Below are 6,707 nucleotides of genomic sequence, written 5' to 3'. Positions count from 1 at the left end.
ACAAGGAGAGGGACGACAGGGAGGTCAAACAGACGAGCCCCCGGTTTGATACCCTACTCTGGGGGTAAGGGAACGGGTGAATTTAAAGAGTGGAAGAGGGAGAGAGTGAGCACTGAGTGCACGGGGGTTGATGCACAGGGACACCACCATGCTCTGGAAACAGGGCACAACATAATCTAAGGGCTGCCCGGTCTGCCCACGAAGACACCCAGACGCGTCCAATACCTTTGCCGAGGACGGACACTGGCAGGGAACTTCGCCTACTTGCACGCAAAAAGTCACAAGCTTTCTGGAGTTCAAGTGCCTTCAAAGCCTGCGGAGGAATGCTATGTAGCTTATGAGCACTTTAAAATTATTATTATTATTATTATTATTATTATTATTATTAGCAGTAGTAGTAGTAGTAGTAGTAGTAGTAGTAATAGTAGTAGTAGTAGTAGTAGTAGTAGTAGTAGTAGTAATTTAACGTATAGAGGGCAATTTTTAAGGTTACCTGGTCCACGGCCGCTCGATGAAGCCACACTTCTGCGCTTTTATCGAGCAGCCGTGCTTGGGCTTTCAGTGTGGCCTGTCATGTCCTTTCTAACCATTTAACTTCCAGACCCGGGCTGCATTCGTCGTGGGCGTTGGTGCCAACATCGCCGAAAGATGAGACCTACTTGTCTTAGCCGCGGTTGCTTTTGCCCCTGCTTAATTTTAGCAAATAACATTCGCCAGCTCGGGCAGGGTCAGCTCGCTGTCCGGTCCCTCTCGCTATTGTACTGTTTCTGTTGTTTTCAGTTGTGTGCAACAGTATGGCACAATTAAAAAAGAAACTACAAACGTAAACTTTTTTTTCTTTTTCTCCAAAAGAATTTGTACGTGAAATAACTCTTGAATGATTGAATGAATAAACCACTTATTTGTCAGAGTGGCTCATTCGCCTTAGCAAGAACGGGGGTTGCAGTAGTGCAAAGAAACAAATAAAAAGAACTGGGGTCCTTAAGAAAGTGGGAGTGGAAACGGAGGAGCCTGCCTTGCGGTTTCAAATCAAACGTAGACTTTCCGTCTCTCTAGCGAATTCGTAGAGTACCAGGAGACGTTACTCCGGCAGGTTATTATTAAAGAGTGCTTACAAGTGGGGTCCCTCGTTCTTCATTCCTCAGGAAATGTCTGATAGATTGAGTTATGGTACATAACGTCCCAAAGTAACGCTGGGGCTGTGACAGACACCATAGTGGAGGACTCCGCATTAATTTTGAAACACCTGCATTTGTTTGACGTGCGCGTGAACATAAGCACATCAGCGTGTACCTATCCCACTCCCGCAGGAATGCGGATGCCGCGGCCCGGAACCTAACCGATGAACTCGTTCTTTGCAGCAGAACGAAATATTCACTAAGCCTCCGCAGCGGCTTAAATTTCCAGGTTCCTTCCTTTTTGAAGAAATACAACTTATATCATTCTATGTGTATCGACCGTATGCTTCACGCTGCCTGTCCTCTTGCACAATGAACTTCTGAGCATCGGACATGGTTCCAGCAACGGGTGTGGCACCCCCGGGACTGCACCCTATCAAGCCTCCTGAGATTCAGTGCAGTATCACGCCCCACCAGCAACTGCAGATGTAAGCGACGGTAACCATCCTCGAGATAGCCTCTGGCGTTGGACTGCGATCCTGGAACAGTCACAGGTCACCCCAATACTCCGTACTCCTTGAATTTCTCGCTTCCACCTGGCCAGAGTCCTCCCACTGTGACCATCTCCTGTTCAGACGTCAGTCTGCCTGAAGGTCAGGATGATTTTTCTGATCTGTCAAAATCCTCTGCTACTGTTACCTACATGGACGCTACCGGGAATTCTTCCAACGGCTCGGAAAAACCCACTGAAATACCGCCCCCCAACCGCTGCAGCGGATCGGAAAGGTCGCTCATGGCAGTGAACTCTCTGCCAGTTGAAAACGCACCTAAGGCAAACTTGACCGTCATATATAAGCGAAAAATCTTGAGCAAGTTATTACACGCTTCAGTCCACTTACAATGAAGACAGCTTTCGAGGCGGTAGCTCCAGATGGAGCACTGCAAGTAAGACCAAATGAGCGTTTGAACCTCCTGGCTGTCGACGCGCGCAACGCAGAAGCTTCTGAACGCCTTCTGAAAATCTCAAGTATTGCCGAAATACATGTTCGGGCCAATGCGTTGGCGGGCTAGTTGGTACGATCGAAACCATAATTGCTTTCTTTAGAGCAAAACAACTGACACAAGAGAGACGACAGGACAAGGCGCGACTCTCAACTGACATCATTTTATTGCGTCACTTCTTTATAGAGAGCAGAATCTAGGAGAACATGCGCAGTGAGCACCAAGTGCAGGAACCACCAACATCCGAATTGTGAAAGGAACCACGCAAAGGTTGTAGATTACAGCGTCGGTGTGGTATATAAGATTACGTTGTCGTGTGACAAAGTGTATGTAGGGCAGCCAGGCCGCTGTGTTAACGAGCGCCTTAGAGAACATGAGCGATCCATACCGACAGGCACAGGTTTCCATTTAGCTCTACATTGTAAAATATGCAAGTGCAAAGCTATGTTTCATGATACTACGATTTTGAAAAGGAGCCGTGATACCACCGACCGAGAATTATCGGAAGCTTTCTCCATACATTTATTCGGTTCGCAGTGCATTAGTGTGCCTTCATTAACCTTGTACAGCGCTGAATATGGTTTTTTAGATTCTGTCGCATGAGTGCGCTCTGGTGATCGGATGTTGGTGGTTCCTGCACTTGGTGCTCACTGCGCATGTTCTTCTAGATTCTGCTTTCTATAAAGAAGTGACGCAATAAAATGATGTCAGTTGAGAGTAGCGTCTTGTCCTGTCGTCTCTCTTGTGTCCGTTGTTTTGCGCTAAACAAAGTAATTATGGACCTATTCAGACCTACGAGCCACGACCGAGCAATTGTGGAGTAGGCGTGATGAAGGAAGTTCCTGTAGACCTGGATCAAGAGGGTATCTTCAAGGCTCTTCAAAGAGCTTCTGTCAAGTCTGTACGTCGACTGGGAGCGTCGGAAAACGTCCGTATTGTGTTTGCCAGAGAAAGTGCTCCTGAGTGCGTAATGTTTGGCTACACACGTTACCTAGTATAGGAATACATTGAGGTTCCGAGACAGTGCTCCAAGAGCCAGCCTTTTGGCCGCTTTGATGGTGCCTGCAGGTTACAAGCATGGTACCCACGCTGCTGGGGAAACCACTACCGATGCGCCTGTGGAAATGAAGAGCTGCAGTGCCCAAACTGCGGCAAAAAACATGAACCCACGTCCGCCCGCTGCACTATTTTGCGCAAATATAAACAGATACATAATTACAGGAGAAAAAACAACGTTGCGTACCAATCGGCAAAGGCTGCGCTACGTCAGCAACAGGAAACTCGAGGTAGTGGCTAAGCAAAGATGCCCTGTAGCCGGCAAAGGTACACTTAAGAAGGCATGGTTATATTGCGCTCAGTTTTACACAGACGATATAAGTGAAGGACGGGACGTGGACGGACGTAGCGCAACGTCCGTCCACATCCCGTCCTTCACTTATATCGTCTGTGTAAAACTGAGCGCAATATAACCATGAACGTTCACCAACTAGCCCCTTTCATTGCTTTATCAAAAAGGCAGTAGTTCAAACTGCCAATCCATCACAAATTGACGACACGAATGAGTTCCCGTCTCTACCAACTAGCCTACCAACTCCAACTCCTCCTGTGCGAGCTGCTCAGATGAGCACAGCTGGCCCGTCGGAAAAGACACGGGTGTCAACGTCCTTGGGTAGATGGCGCGAGTTCGGCTCTCGACAAGACCGCGATAACACATACTAACTGCTATTTTTGCTTGTCGATGCTGCCCGTAGCTTCCTAGCCCCAATGTCTTCTCCAGTGGCTAAGGCTATCCTGTCGCTGCTTGACTTTCTCCTGTTCTGGCAAAATGGCGCTAACGGCCCAACCACCCAGCCTGAAGAACATTCGAAACAAGGCCACCATATTTTAGTGGAACGCCTGCAGCCTCTGCTGTCGTCTCTCCTACTTCAAACAATTTGTACACAAGCACCGCTTTCCGGTGATCGCTATCTCAGAGTCCCGTGTACGCGGCGGCATTCGCCTTTCTGGATATACCCTCACATTTTTACCGCCAGAAACGGATACCAGCAAAGTGCTCTTGGCTTTCGCAATTATTTAACTTTCATTGATCATGTCATACAAGCCGATGCACCCAACGAGTCGGCTGCAATGATAGTGAAATGGGACAATTAATTTAACCTTTACGGTGATCGCGGCGTATATACCACCTCGGGCTACATTTGATGTCGATACGCTTCAGGACATAATAAATGGAACACCTGGACCGCACATAGTAGCTGGGGACTTCAACGCGCATCACCACGCCTGGGGTAGTAGAAAGTCTTCAGTCCGCGGTCGACGCCTTTTTGACATAGCACATCGAAACAACCTGGCAGTTGTTAACGACGTGCAGAAACCTTCTTCAAGAATGACTGATCCAGCGCACTCGACGTCACCATGATCTCCGCGCACCTCATGTCTACGGCCACCCAGTTCGCAGACATCGAAAGTCATGGCAGTGACCCCGTACCAACCTACATCTCTTTGGGCTGTCCTACACGGTACACACAACGAAGGAGACGGTTTGTTCACTAACTTGGTTGTATGCAACGCTACACTCAAGGAGTCAGACCTATCTGGATTGACGTGCAAGGAGCTTGTTGGTGCACTAAATAAAGCAAAACAAAGCAGCACTGAACATCTGAAACTACCTCGAACTCATTAAACAGCTGATGTTGAGTATGAGAGCCTCCGGGCAATGCGCCGTATGTCTGAGAGACGTGCTAGTAGGACACTATCTGTAGATGACATTCGCGAAGCTAGGCGAATACAAAGGCCTATCCAACGCCACCTGGACAAGCTAGACAGAAGGCGATGGCGGACCTTCTGTTCCAAACTTGACCACTGAAAACCGTTGTCAAGAATACGGAGCATTGTGCGCGGTCTGAAAACGCCGCCGACTCAACTGCATCATTTCAGTTCTATTGCACTATCCCGTTACAGCAGTCAGTTGGACGTGGCGGAGACTTTCTGCTCCAAGATAACTTCTGCAGCGGCGCTCGCCACATTTCCCCGAGCAGTACAGGAAGTTTCAACAACAGTGACCACTATTGAAGCAGATCAACCTTTTTCGATCATGGAGCTACTTGGCGCGTTGGCATTGGTTAACAAGGCGTCATCTCCAGATCCTGACTGCGTGAGCTACGCCGAGTTGACACGTTTAGGCGACAAGCGAAAGATGTGCCTACTTACCATATTCAATGCCAACTGGGAGAGGGGTCGTCTTGGACCTTGCTGAAAACGCGCTCGTGTTATCCCCGTCTTCAAGCCCGGCAAGTCTCCAACAGACATAAACTGCTATCGACCGATTGCTCTTCTTATAATAAAAACTTAGAATACTAAAAACACAAAGGACGTAGAAGAAACACACACCACACGCACTCATTCATCTGATGCCGAATACACGTATGGAAAAATACATATACAGAAAATGGACGTTTCGCGCATGTCAAGACGAGATACAAAAAACAGCATGCATCTAAGGCACGTGTGAACATCGATTAATAAAATTGAATTCTTTATCATGAAGTAATAAGGATGGTTGGCTTACACACAGCGCGGCGTTTTTGGTGATAAAGTAAAAGAGAATACCGCAAACCAGGACGACCACGAAAGTGAGAGGGACACGCACAGAATCGCTACTAACAACTGCTTTTATTCTCCCGCTAAAACACACATATATACACCCTGGCCACATATGCGCAAACGTAATCAAAATGAAACACATCACTTACGCCATAAACGAGAAGAAAAGGGGTTAACCGAGAGGCCCGATTTTTATTAATCATGTCATAAGAAGGCAACAAACAATGACACCAAGGACAACATAAAGGAAATTACTTGTGCTTAATAAATTAAATAAACAAACGATAAATTAATGGAAATGAAACTGGATGAAAAAACAACTTGCCGCAGGTGGGGAACGATCGCACAACCTTCGCATTCCGCATGCGATGCTCAACCAATTGAGCTACCGCGGCGCCGTTTCCCCATCCACTTTCTTGGGTATTTATGTTTCCTAGTAGAACCGTGGGAGTATTAGCCAGCGCCCCCACTCACGGACCTTGGCGGCGGATGTGAAACATCCTTTCTGCCGCAGGCGTCACGAGAACGTGATCTTTTGGATGAAGGCAACCGGTCAATAAACCCACACATGCTACCTGAAAGCATCAATGTTGCCGGATTCGAGACCCTCGTTATGTAATAAACGAGAAGAAAAGGGGTTAACCGAGGGGCCCGATTTTTATTAGTCATATCACAAGAAGCCAACAAACACAGACACCAAGGACAACATAGGGGAAATTACTTGGGCTTAATAAATGAAATAAAGAAACGATAAATTAATGGAAATGAAAGTGGATGAAAAAACAACTTGTCGGTTAACCCCTTTTCTTCTCGTTTATTACATAACGAGGGTTTCGAATCCGGCAACATTGATGCCTTCAGGTAGCATGTGTGGGTTTATTGACCGGTTGCCTTCACTCAAAAGATCACGTTCTCATGACGCCTGCGGCAGAAAGGATGTTCCACATCCGCCGCCAAGGTCTGCGAGTGGGGGCGCTGGCTAAC

The sequence above is a fragment of the Dermacentor andersoni genome, chromosome 1 (assembly GCF_023375885.2).
Source record: "Dermacentor andersoni chromosome 1, qqDerAnde1_hic_scaffold, whole genome shotgun sequence".
Lineage (NCBI taxonomy): Eukaryota > Metazoa > Arthropoda > Arachnida > Ixodida > Ixodidae > Dermacentor > Dermacentor andersoni.
Note: the sequence above shows the minus strand (reverse complement) of the source record.